General features: G+C 36.3%; 1 protein-coding gene across 5 annotated transcripts in view; it reads right to left on the minus strand.

Annotated features, from left to right (window-relative positions):
- The window catches only part of ADGRL3 (adhesion G protein-coupled receptor L3), a 501,774-nt gene that overhangs the window by 452,667 nt on the left and 28,906 nt on the right, over positions 1-20,201 (minus strand). The gene's annotated exons all lie outside the window — the stretch shown is intronic.

Here is a 20,201-nt window from a genome sequence, read left to right on the forward strand (position 1 = left end):
AAAACTTATTTATGCTTATTTTTATTATTCTTTTTGATCTGGTTTATATGTTTCAAGTATAGAAATGCTTATGTTCATAGACATGCTTTCTTTGGGTTTGGAATTTCAAACTAAAGGAGAATGGAAACAGCTGTTTCACCTTTGTCACAACACATTTATATACATTTTGGTTAAGAGAAACCTGGCCAGGCAACTTGGTAAGATATACAAATATGAAATTTGCACCCATAATCTATGCCCATTTCTAAGTGATTGGACGCAGCTTATAATTTAAATGGCACAGGTCCAATAAACTAAACACCTAAAACATGCATTGAAATTGTCGCCAGCAAGACCCATAACTCTATTCCATCTCCACAGGAATGTTAACCTTGTCTTTTAGAGTCAAACAATAGGAAGAGCTCCAACACTGGTCCAGAGCAGTTTGAGCTTGAGGACCAACTCACACCTCATAGATGGACCAAGGTGTGTCCCATGGTTACCTCTACCACATGACAATGTTAAAAATCTCCACCTAAATAGGAGCACAGATCTCATTAACATAACATACTTTGCATGTATAGATATGTTTCCTGAGTACATACATATAGGTGACCTTATGCTTACCTCTATATACTATGATAAAACTCCCCTTTCTGAATATTCATCTTAACCCTAAACATAAGGAGCCCACTCCTTCTCAGAGAATTATGACTTTGGAACTTATTTCCTATGATCTTATTTGCTGCAAATAGTTTCTTTTGTGTGACAACTCCACCTAGTATAGTCTCTACCTATAACTCACCAAGGAGTGAACTCACCTTAGTTAAGTTACAAAATTATTTAACAGTTGTGCTTCCCCTACTAGGCAAAGATTGAGATAGATATATCGATATATGTATATCTATATCTATCTATCTATCATCTATCTATCTATCTATCTATCTATCTATCTATCTATCTACCTAATTTGTTTCCCAAAGCTTGACAAGGTTTTGGGGACATTGTAGGCTTGAAGGGTTCAGAGTGAGCCTCCCCAAAATGTGCCGGTTTGACATGTGGATTTTTTTGAGCTGAAAACAATCAAGGACCAAGAAACTCGGAAAGAGCTTTTTACCTCCCCCTTAACTGTCTCTAAGAATTTAAGTAGAGGGTCTGGTCCAGGAAGGGAGCTATCACCAGAGAAAACTACAGAGTGTACGGCATAGGTGTGTTAAGCTTCAGGAAGCTGAGAAGCACATATTTGTTCAAATTCCGCTCCGGGTCCCATTGTCTCTGCATGGCATGACAAACATTTGTTAACCAAACATTTGCTCTTCCCACCCACCTGTGAATTGTCTTCCTTCCTTTGAAACTCCAGACTCCTAACCCCTTCTCCTTAGTGCAGGATGGCATATAGGCCTCAATTGTCTGACTGTCTCTCATGTCTTTGCGGAATGACTGTTTGTAGAAAATTAAATTTGTTTTTCTCCTGTTAATCTGTTTTAGGTCAATTTAATTAATAAACCAGCCAAAAGAACCTAGAAAGGTAGAGTAAAATGTTTTCCTCTCCTACAGACTCTTCACAAACATTTATGGAAATAGATAGGGTTTGAAGATAGTACACAATATGAAGAACAAATGAAAAAGGGGGTGAGGCTTGACAGAAAAGTAATTCGGGGAGGAATGCAAAGTCTAATATTATATTTCTGGCTTTGATATAACAGAGACAAGTGACATAGAACTTTTACAGATAAAAAAGAAAAATATGTTTCAGTTTGTGATGCAAAGTTTAGCAATCTTTTAAGGATTTCCTTTTTTGTTTTTGCTTGTTTTGTTTTCTTTTTTAAATAAAGAATACTTTTAGATTAAAAAGTCTGAATCAAATAATTGTAACCAGTTACCTAAACTACCGATTAGATAGTAACGAAAGCAATTGGTAATAAACTCTGAGAGACAAGATTACAATGAATCTTTGTTTCTACAGTAGGTGGTCAACCAATTTGGTGAAATGGATTAATGAGTAAATGATATGTATGAGCCTTCTAATGTTACTAAGCTGCTGCTCCTAGATTTATTGCGTCTATTCCCTAGACAATCACTTATTCCATATCTATAATGAATATTTATCTTAAACATTTAAAATAATTATCTCCAAAATTCATGATGTTTAATAAATTTAATCCATCTAACGAAAGTTGTTGTTTGATTTCTCCCTTAGTGGACTGGTAACTTTCAGAATATTGTACCCCAAATATGTTCCTTTAGCATAATGGTTGTTTTGGGCAGATTATTTTGAGAAATAGAAGATACAGAAGAAGCTCTTAAAGTGGAGAAATTCCTCTTTTACAAGAGATATTTACATTTATAAAGAAAATCTTCACTTACCAGGATTAGATGATGATTAAATAACAGAATCTTAACGCAGAGACACCAACTTAAATTTTCACAACAAATTCTACCTTTGTTTATCTTGCTTTTCTTGGTAAACTCCTCTAACTGACCTCTCACACTTTTATTTTGTATTAAGCTGAGAATGGTATTTTAGGTGGTGGCTTAGGCCACCACAAAGAGTTGCTTATGTTTCCCTGTATATCTCCCATGTGTACATGGGGAAAACATGTTAATAAACTTCTTTTTGTCTTTCTCTTGTTAAACTGTATTTTATTACGGGGGGGGGGATCTCAGCCAATCACTCAGAAGGGTAGAGGGAAAATTATTTTGTCACCTGTACATTTATATGTACAATTAGATTAATTTCAAGGTTATATAATAATAAATAGTATGTGAGTGCATAAGTATGTATACCTGTATAAGTGTATATAAAATGCATATACAATATGCAGTTTCATTTAATATTTCTATAAATTCAGAATTTTCAGAATATTACAAACTATGTTCTTTCTGTGATGGCCAACAAAGGTTTTAAAGAAAAATGTCCTGAAGTTTTACTTACTCATTTACTCATTTAATTATAGCATTGTTCCTCTCAGTGATTCCTTACAGTAATTCAGGCATGTGTATATTTGTTCGAGGTGAATATATAGTATAAATTATACAATACATAATTTGTATATGTTCCCTTAAAATTAGAGATTACCAACCCAAAGGGTGAGAAAAGATCTTGTTTATTTTAGCAAAAGGAGTCACATTCAATTCTTTATTTAACAAATTTTATATAAATGCACTCACCTCTTGTATAAATGCTAACACTACCTCCTCTGAACACAATGTTATGGCTTTCCTCAGTTATCACAGTGCCTCAGTCTCCTCTAGAATCAGAATTATTAATTTTGATACATGATGAAACCAAAATAAGGGAAAGGAAAATGACCAAAACAGTTAATATTAAGATTCCATAGTCTCCATATGAACACTAATTTTGAGGAATTATTTAGTTACAGTTACACTAGTCTAAAGGTCTAGTACTGGAGAAATATAACCTCAGAATCCTTAGTTCAATCTAAAGGGATTATGCACAGTGGATCAGGTGTTTGGCTATAACCTAGTAACAGTTGAGCTCATATGAGAAAACGACAGCCTAGCTACAAAGTGATTAATATCTTCAAAGTAAAAATTTACAAGTGTCTAGTCACTTACACACACACACACACACACACACACACACACACACAAGCTGACGAGAGAACTGAAAATCCTGTGGCTAGCTCAATTTATAATGTAAATAGTGAAATATTTAGGAATTACCTGGATTTATAGTGTCATTATTTAACAGGGTAACTACTTAGTTGGCCAGCTCCCTAGATTAATGGCCCATAAATTAATAAATATATCATGGCTATAGAACTAAGTGTTAGCCAACCTCTCAAAATCAATTAGCCTCACAAGTGGGAATACATCTGGAATCACATTTATATTCCTTCCTTTGTTATCCCTTGACTACTGCAAGTATCACTGATTTACCACTCACCATAGCAAAGTATCTAAAAAATGTTGTCTGCTGCTCCATAAAATGAATCAACAAAGATTGTAGGATAGTGAAGCAATCCGTATTCCCATAATATTTTATTGTCATATCCAAATAGAACTCATACACATGCAAGCATACATCTCTGAGTTACTGTACAAGTAGGGCATGCCTCTTTCTAAGAAAGTACACAAATTTCAAAATTATCTTTTCTAAGAGAGGTGAACTGATTTTAATTATGCTGACTCTGTCACTATTAACAATAGTCTTTACTAGCACCCACGAGTTAGTCCTCTCATCCTAGAAATAACAAAAGGAAAATAATCTACCTCCATAAATCTATTTACCTTCTAGACCTCAACTGAATTCTAAAGTAAAATTATTTTGATCAAAAAATTGTTTGTTGGGGCGCCTGGGTGGCACAGTGGTTAAGCGTCTGCCTTCGGCTCAGGGCGTGATCCCAGCATTATGGGATCGAGCCCCACATCAGGCTCCTCTGCTATGAGCCTGCTTCTTCCTCTCCCACTCCCCCTGCTTGTGTTCCCTCTCTCGCTGGCTGTCTCTATCTCTGTCAAATAAATAAATAAAATCTTAAAAAAAAATTATTGTTTGCAAAAATGAAGATACTGTATAAATAAAAGAAAACAAACATTTCATATACTTTAAGACAAGGAATAGTTTTTAGTACAGTGGGTTTCTTCCACAATGAACATACTAGATAGTTTCTGTAGACCAAGTCAGAATAGACCTTTAAATGGCTTATTTCATGGTGTTCCTGTATTTTGCCAAAAAGGTAAATAATTTTATTTCTTCCTGTGCTTTTCAATATGATGAAATTATACTCTACAATTACTCTCAAGTGAAAACAATATTAGTTTTGACACAGATTGTCATATTTGAGTATTTTAAATGTAATTTAAAAAGCAAACAGCAATCTTTATGTGTAAAATTCTATGATAAAAAAGAAGAAAACGCCCCCCACAGATAACTGCATTTAAATATAAGAATTTATGGCCAAGGTTAAGTTTGTATTGTTGTATTGCGGGAAGAAAATAAAATTTAGCAACTTCTTAAATGGTCATATTATTTATTAATAATCAGATTCAGGACCTATTTAGTTTTAATTATATTAATCAGTTAAAAATATTTCCTAGTGTTTAACAAATGCCAGATATTTTTTGAGGTCCTGTAAAAGCAGCAGTGATTAAGCCAGACAACACATAATCCCAAATCTCATGGTCTTTTACATTTGAGAAGGATAAGGGTAAAATCTGGGAGTCAGATAACAAATCACAACTATAAATTATAATACCACTACTACTAATATCTGGTCTTCTGTAGTGAAATAAAATAGAATGACATTATAAAGAGAGACTGCTTTCTAGTAATATACTTGTGTGTATATAAAAACATGCATTAAGTTTATTATAAATTTTATTGATAAAAAAGATGTCTAGCACACAATTTGCAAACAATAAAAAATATACAATACCCTATGTTGTAAATTCTATACGGCCAAATGGTTCTGAGCATTGCTGTCACTGACTTCTGATGAACTCTTGTATCTGTAGCCAAACTAGAGTTGTAACTGATAAACGAGTGTAATTTCAAAGTAAATGTTGATTGATATTTGTTTATTTTAATAAGAAAGTTGAAAATAAACCAACAAACACATATGTTGGAACTTCACTAGTTTGTCAGTGATGTAACTTCTTTGCTCTATTGCACCAGGGTTTCCAAATACTAGAATATATCCTCAATTTTTATGTTATTCAAAATGTAACAGGCTAGACACAACACGCTGTTTACTCTGCACTGACAAAGTTTTCTCCAACAATGTCTTATGTCTTATGTTATCATCACAACATTAAATAAAACCTGACTTACAATGTTTACCAATGTCTATGGTATAAATACTCCCTACAGAGTTAATTTCAGGCTATTGATATGAATTCAGTGTATATGAAGTTGGGGGGAGATGTACAAGAACAAATCATTACACAATATTTCCATCAAACACATTCAATATACATGAAAAAAAAACCCCAAGAGCATAGATAATAGTAAAATATAGTAAAATGATTAGGAAGTAATGAGCTTTGAAAATTCACTGCATTTGCTTGTAATGCGATTTACTTAATTGTAGGATTACATAATACTTGTAGTAGTTGGTTTCAACAACTGGCAGGCAAAATATCTGAAAATTTAACAACTGGTTCTCACAAGTCATTGCAAGCTGACTCTAGCAACCTGGCTCAACATGGATATAGTGATATAAATGAGGCTGCAGATGTAAACAGGGACAGAGCTGGTATGGGCTTTATAAACCACCATAGGAAGTTTTTATTTCAATTGAAAGAATTTTTAAAAATCATTGGAAGGTTGAAATTAAGAGAGATGTATGACTCAATTTGTGTTTTAAAATGTTCAGTTTTGGGGGCGCCTGGGTGGCACAGCGGTTAAGAGTCTGCCTTCGGCTCAGGGCGTGATCCCGGCATTGTGGGATAGAACCCCACATCAGGCTCCTCCGCTATGAGCCTGTTTCTTCCTCTCCCACTCCCCCTGCTTGTGTTCCCTCTCTCGCTGGCTGTCTCTATCTCTGTCAAATAAATAAATTAAAAAAAAAATCTTTAAAATGTTCAGTTTTGGAGTGCCTGAGTGGCTCACTTGGTTAGGTGCCAACTCTTCGTTTTGGCTCAGGTAGTGATCTCAGAGTCCTGGGATCCTGCCCTGCATGGAGCTATGGGTCTCCACACTCAGCACACAGTCTGCTTGTCCCTCTCCTTCCACCTCTGCCCCTCCTCCTCTGCCCTCCCGAACACCCCCACCCCCTCCCAGTCAAGCACATGTTCATTCACTCTCAAATAAATAAATAAATACATACATACATATCTTAAAATAAAATGTTTGTATTTAGTCCTCTGGAGAATTGACTTCAGGAATCTGAGACTAGGAAGGGAAGACACAGAAAGATCGAAGTCACTGTAAAAAATCTAAGTGAGAGATAATGAGGGCTTCAGAAAGAATATACTCATTGAAATGATGTTTTGAAGGTAGGCAGACAGGACTTACTGTTGGACTGAGGGGCAGGCAGCACCAGCTTTAGACCAGATTAAGAAGACCCATAAATCACATTCATAAGAACTCTTTTATACTTCTTTTTAGGTCATAAGAAGGTTTTTTTGAAATCTCAATAACCAAGGATAATTACCGAGAAAGACACAAGATGGCACTGAACTGTTCCACACAGCACAAGAAGAAAGTCTGAGAACTAGCTGTTGGGGTGGGGGTGAGGAGTAGAAGGTGAGGATGGATTAAAAATTCATAGTCTATGCAGTAGAAAATCGGAGGACAGAGTGGCTGTTTTTGTTTAAGATCACCTTTCTCCAATCACCTGGAGTCGACGTCTAAGCAGACTTCCCTCTCTCTCCACACTCTGATTAGAAAAGCCTAGTACTGCCTGGAAATCCTGACTTGGAAAAATGAGTTATGGAGGAGAGGCACTGTCCACCCTTTTCTCTCTAGAGTTTGATTATGTCATCCTGCCTCAGGGTGGATCCTGGGCTGAATCCAGCCAGTTTCCTGTCTTTTCCTACCAAGCAGAACAGTCCTACTTTCAGGTTTATGAGGGTTGGCCCCACAAGGAGGGGAAGTCCTTTAGCTTCCAGATTTTAGGTTGATGGTGTCAGAAATCACAGCAATAGCCTGATTTGTAACTTTTAACTATGACATATGATATGGAGGATTCCATTTAAACTCCTATTCTAGGTCCCACAAACATTAAAGGCAATGTGAAAAGAAAAGGTAAAGGAAATAGAAAACCCAAGATGACTTCTTGCTCTTTAAATGAATAGTAGTATGATTCCCTTTGAACATCACACAAACCTATCTCAATTCAACAAATTTCTAATCAAAATCCAGTCATAAATTTTGGGAAGAATTTGACAATGTTTTAATTTTGTTATTGCTGCTGTTATTGTTATTGTTGTTAAGAGACAGAGAGATCACCCACAAGCTGGTGGAGATGGGCAGAGGGAGAGAGAGAGAATCTTAAGCAGGCTCTATGCCCAGTGAGGAGTCCAAAGTGGGGCTCGCTCTCAGGACCCTGAGATCCTGACCTGAGCAGAAATCAAGAGTTGTCCGCTTAACCAACTGAGCTGAGCCACCCAGGTGCCCCTATTTTAAAATATTTTAAGCCAATTTGTGAAAAAGAAGAACAAAAAGAAGGGACTGGTTCCTGCAGGTATTAAGCAATATTGCAGAGTCACAGTGGTATACTGGATTAGATACAGGCTAATGAACCAGTGAATCAGAACAAAAAGGCTATTAGTATATGGGAATTTGTCATAGAGGAGTAAAAGCACAAACCACTCGAGAGAGCTTACATTATTTGATAATGTGTATTGCAAAAAATGACTCATTTCATCTAAAGAGTGTTGTCTTTCTAACTTACACAAAAACTTCAAGTTAGTTTATTTGAATTCTGTGTACAATTCTTAGTGTGAAAGGTAAACTATTTATGATACTGGGTGAGGAATGGTTTCTGAAACACCTACAAATCACAAACCAAAAGGAAAAAATGGAATATTTTTACTATACCTGATTGAAAGATTTCTGTCCAAACGTATCTTAAGGGGCAAGAGAAAGGAAGAAGACATATGTACAACTGAAAAAGGCAAAGGCTTATTATCAGCAGTTCTTACAACCTAGTGGGGAGAAGACAACCTGAGAAAAAAGTAGGTAATGACTATAAAGAGTCATTTTACAGAAGAAACTATCCAAATGTTTAATTAGTACTGAAGGAGTGTGTTCAATCTCACTAGCAATCAGAGAAATGCAAACTAAAACAAGATAACTACTTAATATCTATCAGGTAGACCTAAATCAGAAAGCTGGCTTCTACTGTCAGGCTTTGGATTAGGAAAGGAAGCTCTCTTGACCTCTTTGTTGTAGTGAAAATTGTTGCATCCATCCTGAAGGGCAATCTGTCCGTGCTTAGTGAAGTTACCTATGTGTGTAAACTTTTACCTCTCCCTTAACTGCCTAAAATAATCTAGACAGGGGATCTGGCCCAGAAGGAGAGATATTACCAGAGATAACTTTTTCTTATCTGAAAGACTTCTCTGCATGTCCTGGCAAACATCTGATAACCAAACATCTGCTCTCCTTATCTTCTTGTGAATTTCTCTCCTCCCTTTTTGAAGCCCTGGGCCAATATGCCATCCCCTAACCTCAGGACGGCATATAACCCTCAACTACCTGAATCTCTTTGGGTCTCATATTTTTATGGGCCTCCCATATATATAAAATCAAATTTGTTTTTTTTTTCTCCTGTTAATCTTACTACTAATTTAATTATTAGACCAGCCAAAGAACCTAGAAGGGAAAAAGGGAAGATTCTTCCAACACTACCACCAGCAATATTGATAGAGTTCAAGAATAGCACTAAGTAGAAGAATAAACAGATAAGATGAATAGCACAATACTACCTAGAAAATATTTTCTTTTCTTTTCTTTTTTTTGGTAAGGAAACATGTATGTTTAAGTAAACTTTGAAAGTTTGGAAGAATACACATTAAATACACTTAGAGTGGGGAAGGAAAAAGATCTTGAGAAAGGATGATGAAGAGTATGTATTATTTTTCTATTGCTGTAGTAACAAATTACCATTTATTAAGTGGCTTACAACAACACAAATTGTATTATCTTATGGTTCTGTAGGTGAGAAGTCTCGTGTGATTCTCACCGGGCTCCTTTTTGGAGTCTCTAGGGGAGAATTCTAGCTTCTAGAGGCCCCCTTCCTTCATCTTCACAGCCAGCAGAGGTTGCCCCTCTTCCTGCTTCCTTCCCTATTCCTCTGACTCCTTTTGCCTCCTACTTCCGCTTTTTGTTGTTGAAATATAATTAAAGTACACTGTTAGATTAGTTTCAGGTGTACAACATGATTCAACCCTTCTGTGCACTACTCAGTGCTCATCAGGGTAAGTGATGTCACTTAGTCACTATGTGTCACCACACAATGTAATTACAATCTTATTAACTATATTTCCTATGCTGTGCTTTTCATCTCTGTCACTTAGCTATTTTATAACTGTATGTTTGCACCCTTAATTCTCTTCATCTATTTTACCCATCCCTCCTACCCACCTCCACTCTAGCAACTACGTTTGTTCTCTGCATGTGTAAGTCTGTTTATTTGCATCTGTTTGTTATACTTTTTTAGATTCTACAGATAAGTGAAATCATATGGTATTTGTCTTTCTCTGACTTATTTCACTTAGCATTATATCCAATAGATCTATCCATGATGTTGCAGATGGCAAGATCTATGTGCGTATGTGCGTATGTGCGTGTGCACGCGCAAATGGGTACGGATGTCACTCCTTTATCCGTATGTCCACTGAGGGACACTTGGGTTGCTTCCATATTTTGGCTATTACAAATCATGATGCAATAAACAGGGATGAATCTATCTTTTCAAATTAGTATTTTTTGTTTTTGGGGGGTAAATATCCAGTAGTGAAATCATTAGATCATATGATAGTGAGTGAAATACAACAGACTTTCTTCAAAGAATCTAAGATTTTTAATTTTTTTTTAAAGCTTTTATCCATTTATTCAACAGAGATAGAGACAGCCAGCGAGAGAGGGAACACAAGCAGGGGGAGTGGGAGAGGAAGAGGCAGGCTCATAGCAGAAGAGCCTGATGTGGGGCTCAATCCCATAACGCTGGGATCACGCCCTGAGCTGAAGGCAGACGCTCAACCACTGTGCCACCCAGGCGCCCTTAAGATTTTTAATTTTTTGAAGAACTTCATACTGTCTTCCACAGTGGCTGCACCGATTTACAGTCCTACCAACATTGTACGAGGGTTCCCATTTCTCTGCATCCTTGCCAACACTTGTTATTCCTTATCTTTTTTATTCTAGCTTTTCTGACACGTGTAAGGTGACATCTCATTGTGGTTTTGATTTGCGTTTCCCTGATGATGAGTGATGCTGAGTATTGTTTCATGTGTCCATTGGACATCTACCTGTGTTCTTTAGAATAAATGCACGTTTTAATCAGATTATTATTGAGTTTCTTTGCTGTTGAGTTGTGTAAGTTCTTTATGTATTTTGAACATTAACTTCTTTTTGGAATATATAATTGTAAATATCTTCTTCGATTCAGTAGGTTGCCTTTTTATTTTTTTAATGGTCTCCTTCACTGTGCAAAAGATTTTTTTTTGGGGGGGGGTAGTCCTAATAGTTCATGTTTGCTTTTGTTTTCCTTGCTGGAGGAGACATATCTAGAAAAACATAAATATTGCATCTCTTTGGCCTTTCTTTCATTTCCTTTTGACTCCTCTGCCTCCTACTTACGATTTTAAGGATCCTTGAGGTTCCATTAAACCCACCTGTATAATCCAGAATATTCTTTCTACCTCTAGGGTCTTAACTTAATCAATACCTGCAAAGTCCTTTTTGCCATGTAAGGGAAAACATTCATAGGTTCCAAGGGTTAGAATACAGACATCTTTGGGTGGCCATTATTCTGCATGCCACAGGGAAAGATAAAAATAAGTAAAAATAAAAATTAAGCAAGTTAGGAAGAGTGATGATAGTAATTATGACGCCCAATGAAGGATGAAATAAACTGAATTCTGTGTGCTTGAGGTGTTAAAATAGAAGAAATAGGGAAAAGGGGAGGAAAGGATGGGGATTTGTCAGCTGTGTCATGTGATGCTGAGAAGCCAATTAAAATAAGAATAGAGGAAACCATTATTGGATCTGGCAAAATGAAAACATTTGGTGAACTTAATGAAAGCAGTCTTAGTGTAGTGGTAGCAAAGAATGCAGGATTAAAGTGGATTGAGGAGAGAACGTGAGATGAGGAAATGATGAGAAAACACAATGTCACTTCTATAATATGTGGTTTTTATTATAAAAAATATCCTTCTAGTAAAAATGAAATGCCACAAAATAAGAAGCACATGAAAGTAAATTATTCTATCCCTTAATGGAGTATCATGAAATGCAACTATTGTAAGCACTTTCAAAGAGTATGTTTTTGAAATTTTAGTTGAAAAAAAAAGAAAGATAAACATTATAGTATAATCACAATTGCATTAAAAGAAATAGATGCATAGATAAAAGGATAGAAAATACGTAGAAATCTTATAGCGGTTGTCTTTAGTAGTTTGATATATTTGTTTAAATTTTTTCCTGTTTTTCCAATATTCCATGATGAACATGATTTTTTTCACTTTCCAGAAATAATGTAAATTTTTAGACATACTAAGATTCTTCAAAATTGTTTTTGTTTGAACTAAAAAGAAACTGTAAATATTGTACTTCAAAATGTGTGTGTGTTCACAATAACCAAACTGTAAAACTTGATTGGAAATGCAACTAGGATTCATAACTGGGTCAGTCCATTAACCACAGAAAACTTAAATGAAACTTCTGGGCTACGATTTCCTCATTTGTAGGTAAGGGGATAGTAGATATCTCAAATGTTCCTTCTAGCTTAAACATTTATGAGAATATTCAGATTCAAATGACATTATTTTCATGTAGTCATCTTCATTTATATAAAAATCTATATAATCTACTCATATCAAAAATTATCAGAAAAAAAGGTGAACTCTCTTGGACTGCTTCTAGTTATCAGAGTTTGTCAAAGTTTGGATGAATCTGCTACAACCCCATACGACCATCTCAACAAATACGGTCACAGGTATGGACAGACTAAAACATTTAACATGGTTTCAGAAACCTAACGAGCTATGCTACTGAAGTACTGGTGTATATACATGAGGCTCAACATATCCATGTGCCCGGTTGGTTCTTTCTTTACAGATTGTCTGCTTTAATAAGAGAGAAAGGAAGGCCATACTTGTAGCCGCAAGGGAACTTTGGAAAATCACCTAGTTCTTTTAGCAGAGAGCTCTCTCCAGAAACGTACAGAACTGCTCTCCAGATATCATGCAGCTGAACAGCACTCACATTTCATACCTTCTGGCCTTCCAATGACAGTTTTCCTATCATGATGACTTTGGAGTTTAGCTATGAGATGGGAGCAAATCAACTTTAAGAATTGAAGACTATCAATACTTCATTTCCAGTCCTTTCTCTATATCTATGTGTCCTGAGACACATCAGCCTTAAAGGATATAAAAATGGCAGCCTGGTGGGCATGGGATTATAGAAGGAACCATTACAAAGTCTGGCTAAGAGAGTAAACTACATGTGACTTGCCCAGCTGTCAGGGGAAAAAAAAAAATAGCATCTACCAGAAAATAGCATCTGCTCTACCCCTGCCCTCACTAACAGCCAGCTGTTTTCAGTTATTCTCACCTGCTGGCCAGGTTCTCTCAGGATGAACTCTTGCCAGGGGTGAAACAAATAAAGACAGTCAAGACTGAGCAATCAAGCTACTGCAGTCCTTTTTGTGCTTCTGAGGCCATGAACTCCTTCTGCCCATCTTGCCCTGGACCTTTGGTTTCCTATGGTTCGCCAGGATGCCAGCAGTTCCTATGAACTTCAGAATGCCCCTCTTACTCTGCCTCCAATAATAAAGTCCTTCTAGTTTCTGCTTATCAAGCCTCTGGGTCATTATCTCCCCAGCTCAGTCCATCTGATCCTAATTACATTATGACTAAAGTGTGTGGCAATTTTTGTTTGTTTTCTTTTTGGAAATATTTCTTACAAATTTAACCTTTGATAAAAGTCTTGTGAAATTAATGTTGTATATTGTATCTTCTTTTCTACATCCAAGGATGCCCCTTACTGTCACTAATTGGTTGGAGTAAGCAATGGTAGATTTCCAGTATGCACAGATTTTCATCTCTTTTTCATTTCATTTCTCTCTCCTTTAAAATATCAACCTGTTAAGTTCTAATTAATCTTCAGGCACAATGAATTCAACTCGACAACTGTGCTGTATTCTCCAATCTTTTCCCTCGAGAATCTGCTATATTTAATCCAGTTTTAGGAAAGTGTTTAATAATTCTAATGTCTAAAACATACAGAAATCTTAGATTCCTTGAAGGAAGTCTGTTTTATTTCACTCAGTATTGGTGTTTTAAAATGTGGTATAGAAATAAAGATTTCAGACTTTGTGGCACATTGCCTGAGTTCAAATCCCAATTCTGCCATGACTTTGGACAAGTCATTTAATTTTTTCTGCCTCAATTTCATTGTAATGGTGCCTACATTATAGGTTGGTTATAAAGATTAAATAAGTTAATATACATACATGCTTTAAAAAAAAAATACCCGGTATGTAGTATATTTTTAATAAGTAAGCTACTACTATCGCTGTTGTTGCTCTTCATCTGTATCTTTGTTTCCTTCTTTGCTAAAAGTATCAACAATAGTTTCAAATTCATCATTAATAAATTATTATTTCAGTAACCTTATCAGACATTTGAATGAAGAGCAGTGCTTTAGAAATCATGATATTAGAAAATTCATTAATATGGACATTCCAAAATATAGAAAGTAGATAACCTAACCATGTGACTTTATACATGGGGAACAAAGAAAAAATAGCGTTGTGGCAGAGATGCTAATGCTGGAGACAAAGGGAGAGCCCTCCAAAATCTATTTAGATATTATTCAGTGGTTCTTTTAGTCACTGAAGCTAGTAAAAGAAACAAGTGAAGACAGATAAAATGAAGATAAAGGATACAAGAGCTCTTAGAGAGATTATAATCCCAGTAATTGTAGTTTCCCAAGAATTTGACATACCATCCAAGCCTAACCTCATCCCACCATTTCACAGATGAAAACTCAGAAACACACAGGACACTGGTGCTGTCTTGTATCACGTGGTTTGGAACAAAACGAGTCAGAACCAGGACCTTGTCTTATCTAGAGATCCCATTTGCCACGTCACCGTAACTGCTTATGTTTGAGATTTTAGGTTGGAACTACTATGGCTGCATGTTCAAAAGCGTCATCATATATGCATTTTACTGACAAGACTCCCCAAAGACTACTAAATTTAACTCTGGGTCTTAATTGGCTAGAAAAGTCCTTATCAATAACAAATTCTATCAACCTTCCTGGAGGTTTGCTTATTCTTTGTTTTACGACAGATGGCTTCTCCCTAATTAAGACTCCTTTCAGAATACAGAGATTATGCACTACACCTACAGAAAGCAAATCTCTTTTCTCCTAAGAGCCCCATGTTCTTAATATCCAAAGGAACTGAGGCAAAGGAGCTGAACATAATCCAGTCCTCCTTTTCCAGCTGAGCTTTCATTTCATACTTCACTACAGTTTCTCTAATCCCCACTTTCTCTTTGGGTTGCAGTGTATGGCGAGCACAGAGCACGTTTAAAATCCCTGCTGATCCGTTGAGATGCTACACAGTGCATGACAGAGTTTGGCAAGCATGTGCATTGAGACCTTTTTTTTAAAACATCTAAATAAAACAGAGCCTGTGTTACCATCAGTTTTACTCTGTTTTGGAGGCCACTAAATCTTCTTGCTACTCCCAGGAGCGCCCCTTCATCGAACAGACATCATCCTAATTGGGATGTGACCAAACAGCTGGATTACAGTGAAGCATCACCCACCGGCTGAATTCCTTACACACACACATCCACACACATACAGTATCCCGCAGAAACAAGACTTACAAATGAATGCTTGAGCTCATTTCTCACTCTGACCCCTGGGGTCAATGATGTCAGAGAAACTATTTCTGAGAAGAGCTCTAGAGTGGGAGTGAACAATCAGGACCAACAGTAATGAGAGGCTCTTGAAGGTCACAGCTGTTGAGCATCTAATTGTAACTTGAAAAGCTGAGTCCCAAGTTATTAATGATCTTGCTGATAAACTTTTTTTTTTTTCCCACTCCAAGTCATATAAGCTCTTATTCTAACTTGGAAGATAAAGCAAAGAGCTGCTCAAGCTATAAATGCAAGACTTTTCCTGTCTAGATGCAGCTGTGCAGATCTGACTGCCTGCCTTCCTCACACGCTCAGTGTAAACTGGTGACCTTCATATAAATTGAGGCACGCCTTCTGATTCTAAGATCTCTCCTAAGGGAAGAGATCATCAACTCTGCCAAATATTTTGTTTTAGCTTGTTAGCTACTCAGTATTATAAAACAGACTGAATGAAATCAAATAAGTAATTTACTCAGAGAGCCACAATGATCCGTTCCTTACTTTATATGCATATGGCAGAAAACACAACACCTTCCTTTGAAACATGGACGCTATGTTATGTTTCTTTAAGTTGGGGTATGGGAGGTGGAAATAATATTTCCATAGACTAGCAAAAATTATACTGGAGGATAAAAAGAACTGTCTGCTTTTCTTAAAAATCACTAAGAACAAAGTAATGCAGACATGAGGAAATATAAGGTATACCATTAAAAAAATTGGAAAATATATCACATATGAGAATTCTATTCCAGAAAGCATCCCATATCCCCCAAGGATGATTTAAATCAGGTTTGCTCTCCTTCTTGCTTCATTTGGTCTATTGGTTTATAATTTCTTCCCAAGTAGGGGTTAAATCTTCATATTTCTCCTATTCTTCTAAACAGAGTCATTTAGTTATACACAGTAGGTTCACAGTAAATGCTTGCTGAATGAAGGAAATGAAATGCTTTAATTATAATGTCTTTCCAACTGGAGGGCTGTTCACTGTTCTCACCACAGCAAGCCACTAAGGTTCTTGAATGAACTCCTGAGGCTGTCACAGAATGATGCAACGCACTCACCTTTCCTCCTCACCCCCCCCCAACCCCCAGCAACCCTAAGGGAATTACTGAGCAGCTTCCTGCAAGCCCAGAAGCAAACAACCGAAATTGGGATCTGCAGCCTGTTAGCAAGACCTAAGTGAGACTAGGAGAAAAGCTTGGCTCCTGAAGGGTAGAGATGGGAGCAAATCAACTAATAAGATTTTACTGAGATTCACATTTGTGAAAGAACATGTGTGCAAACACATATCCTCATTCTCTATTCTTTTTTCTTTTTTTTTGCTTTATAGGGTCATCAGTGATACGTCCTGCAAGCATCACAATATTTTGTCAGCTACCCCTTGCGTTCATAGTTGGTAGTCTACAGATCACAAGTATTTTACTATTCAAATTTTCATTAATGTATCATTAAAGGAATATTTATCAAGTAAATATCATGAGCCACAGATAATATTAAGAACCCTAGCAAATACATGGCAAATAAAACACAGTACCATATCTCAAGACTTTTATAATCAAGGAGGAAAAGGTGTATATATACATAACTATAATATGATAGTGTGATAAGTTTCCTAATACATTTTAGTGTCAAGCGTTGCTATCTACACTTAGATACTAATTCCTAGAAACTGGCAAGAATGCACAGATCAATACATTTCTAACATTCTTGCTTCTCCATACACCTACAAAAATGAAGAAGTTTCCTCCAAACCCAAGTCATTTAATCTTATCTATCAAATCTCCTGATATTTTTGCATTACCACAAAGGGCTGGTGGTACCATTCTTGTCAGTAGTGTCAGAACACCTAAGCAGGGGTTCAGGGGGACTTGAATAATGAATGGGGAGATCCCCATTCCCTTCAAACTAGAATAACATCCTACATGCAAAATTCCCGAAGGCAAAAATCTCTCTCTCCACAGTCTGTGTTCATCAAACTCAATGCCAAGCCACGGAATTTTCTAGCCATGACAAAAACTGAAATAAGCATTGCTTCATTAAAATGAAACAAATCACAAATCCATATAATCTGAGATTATTTCTTTTTTGAGGGTAGGGCAAACCCAGTTACTAGAATAAGATTTTCACAGTTAATCTTGAAAGACTCAGAGAACAACTAATCAGCAAAAACAGTCAGAAATGCTATCCAAATTCTCTTCACTTCCCTTCCACATTTACACTAACCCTTCTGGGACAATTCATACATTCATGTGATTTTTCTCTCTGTAGGTGATATCCCAATCTGTTGCTAAAGATCTAATCTACTTTAATTCACATTATTCTCAAAATTCCTAGAGAACGGGCTCATGAACCCCTAGAAATTTATCATATTGAAAACTAAAATCATTACCTTCCTCAGAAACCAGTATTCCTTGCCAACTATTTAATTCAATGTACAGATAAGGAATTTAAGCATAGGTTGAACTCACAGCCATAAAATATTTTTAAAACCACATATAATGATTTCAAAGCCTTTTATTTAATATACTCCATTTTTAAAGAAATAATGAGAGTGCTTTTAGTTTTTCAACTTTAAAGTCTACGGTCACAATGTCTCAAATATTTTGCCCCAAGTATAAATTAAAAGTGTAATTTTGCACATTTCAAAGTAGTTAATGCATGCATTTATATTCAACTTGCATTTAGATCCATTTTTAAATGGAAAAATGCACTTGTCTTCAGGGTTGTAGTCCTATGAATAGACTCAAGAAGTAAAAAGCTTCATTTTTTTTCCCCATAATGTCAAAGAATTTTAGATTTGGCAAGGGCTTTACAAATAGTAGCCAACCCACTAATTTTATGGATGGGATATTATATAAATTACTTTAATTTACATAGTTCTGCAAGTAGCAGATGGTAGATTAATACTAAGGTGACTATATACATTATCACCCAAATCAGGACACTTTTGAGAATGAAAGAGGACACTATTAAGGATCTCTGCAGAATAACAGGTCTCTCTGGGAAAACCAGGACATATGGTCCGCCTAACTGTAACACATGCAACGTGTATTTCCCGTTTTAATTGAGAATAGTCAATCTGCTATAGAGACAAGACACAAACGGGATAGATAAAACTTATGTGTTACATATACATAATGTATAGGCAGGTAATTTGGGAGGCATAGGCAGAATCATAAAATGTATTAAGAATAGATAGTAAGTTAGTAACTCACAGACATAGAATTAATGGAACACAGGTCTATTAAACATCAATACCAAGAATGGAACAAATAAGAGTGTTACTTAGAATAGGAAGTGAAGACTCTAGGCCTTCATAAATCCCAGATCACATCACCTCTAGATTAATACTTATTTATCCCTAAATCTTCTGCCCTGAGGACATCCATTATGGCCTCTCTCTGACCTCATGGAGTCTCTGCTTGGGAATAGATATAAGCCATAGCAGCACAATATATTTAACAGTGAGTTACACCTGTGATCAGGTATACAAGTACCTGCATCTCTCCAACAAAGTAAGCCAGTACTACCTTCAGGCACCTCCAACTACTGAGCTTCCTTGCTTATCTTTGTAACCACACAATCAGGAGAATTCGCTGATGAAGCAGAAAGTAAATTAGGATACTGCAACACTGTATAAAACAGAATTAATACATGATCCTTCAATTCATCCCATGGAACCCTATGCTAATTGTGTACATCTACCCTACAGCTCCTCCTTGGCTTCCCACTACAGAATAAATAAATCACATGATTCCAGAATCTTGTCATCTTGGTCTGTGAGCCTTTCAGTTTCATGACCTTAGTTATAACTTCCCTGGTAGTTTACACAGAGGTTATTATTCTTTGATATAAATTTCCACAAAACAGAACATATCTCCAAAATCTCTTTAATTTATTACTCATTCAACAAACATGAGTACATTTCAGAGAGCATGCTCAATTTTGGGTGCTTAGAATATAAAGATGAGAGACACAGTGTTTGTTAATAAACAGAGCCCAAGGAAGAAAACAGATGAGTCAACAGACAAGGTATGATAGTGTTGTCATACCTTAGCCTCCAGGGACCAATGAAGGCTCCCAGAGGAAGTGACACCAGACAATATAGAACAGATCAAAAAAGAGAAGAGAAAAGTAGCCTCACTGACACATTACTTACTGATGCTATAACATTTTTTAAGTAACTGATACAGATTAACTCATTTAATACAACAACTCTATGAATTATTAGTTATTTTTCCTATTTGAAAGATGAGAGCAGCTTGGAGAGGTCAGGCATCTAGCAAGTAATGGAGTCCAGATTGAACACCAGACATTCTGGCCCAAGAAGCTATCCTCTTTATCACTAAATTACACTGCCTCTTACCCCAAATGCCAAGAACTAAAATATGACTGAGAGTTAGAAAGGCAAAAAAGGGAGAGAAAAGCATGGCAGTGAAAAAACCAAAAGCAACAGAGATAGACGTGGCATGGGTATAAGGAGTAACTGTAAGATGAAGCTGTTGAATTAGGAAGGGCCCAGAAAATAAGATTACTAAAGCTCTTACCAAAATACCTATGGTGTTCCTTGTCACGTGGCTGCATAATTCAAAGTCTATATCACAGTCTTGTATGAGGAAAACAAGCAAACACCTTATATGGCATGAAAA

This window comes from Ursus americanus, chromosome 8 (assembly GCF_024610735.1).
Source record: "Ursus americanus isolate L20-20 chromosome 8, mUrsAme1.1.p, whole genome shotgun sequence".
Lineage (NCBI taxonomy): Eukaryota > Metazoa > Chordata > Mammalia > Carnivora > Ursidae > Ursus > Ursus americanus.